Consider the following 2,258-nt stretch of genomic DNA (forward strand, 5'->3'; position numbering starts at 1 on the left):
TCTTAGGGAATGGCATAAGATCTGGGGTAGGGGATAAACATTCGTATAGGTTATCATCGATGTAGGGTTTCTTAAAGTCATCATCTTCCATTATGAGGGTTGATGGTAACTTAATTGTTTTTATAATTTCTTCTTGTTCTAATTCTCTAACGCATTCGACAATGATATCTAAGGCATAACACGCGTCTCCCATCACAGGTTCCATAAGAAATTTCGAAAGTATAAATTCTATTTTCTCGTCACTTACCTCAAAGGTCAACTTTCCTCTCTTGACATCTATTATGGCTCCTGCAGTCGATAAGAATGGTCTACCTAGAAGGATTGGTATATCATTGTCCTCTTTGATGTCCATGACAACGAAATCCGTAGGGATAAATAACTAACCTATCCTAACAGGGACATCTTCTAAGATGTCTATCGGATACTTAACAGATCTATCGGCTAACTGAAGCGACATCTTAGTGGGCTGTAATTCTCCTAAGTTTAACCTCTCACAAACTGCTAAAGGCATTAAGCTCACACTAGCTCCTAAGTCTAGAAAAGCTTTTTCGATGACATGACTTCCCAAAAGACAAGGAATGGAGAAATTTCCAGGATCTTTATCTTTTTTGGCTAATTTATTCTCAGAAATAGCATTACATTCCAAAGGCTTCGGATCGTCAAGTCTATGTTTGTTGGTAAGGATGTCTTTAAGAAAGTTTGCATAAGAAGGTATTTGGGTGATGGCTTTTGTGAAAGGGATTTCTACATGAAGTTTTTCTATAACTTTAATAAATTTTTGATATTGGTTATTGATCTAGGTTTGTTTGAGTCTTTACGGATATGGTATAGGTGGTTTATATGGCGGGGGTGGTATGTAAGTTTTATATTTAGGTTCTTCACCTTTTTCTCGACCTTCCTGGTTTTCAGATTCCTCTGGTTCCTTTACTTCGTCCGTGGGTTTGGTACATTCCTTAGAAGTTTTGGGTTCACTCAATCTAGGGTTTGGTGGCTCATCATAAGCGTTCCCACTTCGTAGGGTAATGGCATTGGCTTGTCCTCTCGGATTTTGTTGAGGTTGTCCAGGGAACTGTCCTCCAGGTGTGGTCTGAGGGGCTTGGTTTAAAGCTACCTGAGAGATCTGGGTTTCAAGCATCTTGGTATGAGTAACTATTTGGTCAACCTTGGTTCCTAACTGGGTAATCAGTTCATTAACATAAATGTTTTGGTTCATGAACTCCTTGTTTTGATGGGTTTGAGCGGTGATAAAATTTTCCATAATTTTCTCAAGGTTCGACTTTGGTGGCACAAGTTGCATAGGTTGATTTGATCTTGGTACTTGATAACTAGGTCTCGGAGGTGCATTATTTTGGATTGGGTTATTGTTTTTATAGGAGAACTTCGGGTGATTCCTCCATCCAGGGTTATAGGTATTCGAATATGGGTTCCCTTGGGTGTAGTTCACTTGCTCAGAGTGGGTTTCGTTTAATAGACTGCATTCTGCAAATTGGTGTCCTTTGGTTCCACATATCTCACAATCCGACGAAATTGCGGCTACAGTATTCGGGTTTATACACATATGCTCGACCTTAAGGGCTAATGCGTCCATTTTAGCTTGCATCATGTCTATAGATCTTAGTTCATGCACTCCTCCTTGGGCTTCCTTCTTCTCAACTGTCGCTCGTTCGACTCCCCATGATTGATGGTTTTAAGCTATATCTTCGATGAGGGCACTAGCTTCAGGATAAGGTTTGTTCATCAGCGCACCGCTTGCGACAACGTCGATGGTCATCTTGGTGTTATAGTGAAGTCCATTATATAAGGTTTGAATGATTAACCAATTTTCTAAACCATGATGTGGGCATGCTCGTAACAACTCTTTATATCTCTCCCAAGCTTCGAACAACGATTCTCCTTGGTTTTGGGTAAATCTAGTTATATGGTTTTGAAGAACGGTGGTCTTACTTGGGGGAAAATATCTAGCCAAAAATACTCTTCTAAGGTTATCCCAAGTCGTAATGGAATTGGGTGGAAGGGAATCTAACCATGATAGGGCTTTATCTCTTAGGGAAAAAGGGAATAATCTTAAACGTATTGCCTCAGGAGAAGCTCCATTGGTTTTAAACGTGTCTGCTAATTGAAGAAATATTTTTAAATGTTGGTTTGGGTTCTCAGTAGCGAGACCTGCGAATTGTCTCTGTTGCACTAGTTGCAACAGGGAAGGTTTAAGTTCAAAATTATTAGCTGGGATGGTTGGGTTTACTATACTAGAACTAGGT

The 2,258-nt window shown here is 39.8% G+C and overlaps 1 non-coding gene across 1 annotated transcript; it reads left to right on the top strand.

The window, feature by feature from the left end:
* Window positions 1-1,826: 1,826 nt before the first annotated feature.
* Window positions 1,827-1,933, top strand: LOC127088844 (small nucleolar RNA R71). Its single transcript, XR_007790658.1, has one exon. It is a non-coding gene; the product is annotated as a small nucleolar RNA R71 (small nucleolar RNA).
* Window positions 1,934-2,258: the final 325 nt, after the last annotated feature.

This window comes from Lathyrus oleraceus, chromosome 5 (assembly GCF_024323335.1).
Source record: "Lathyrus oleraceus cultivar Zhongwan6 chromosome 5, CAAS_Psat_ZW6_1.0, whole genome shotgun sequence".
Lineage (NCBI taxonomy): Eukaryota > Viridiplantae > Streptophyta > Magnoliopsida > Fabales > Fabaceae > Lathyrus > Lathyrus oleraceus.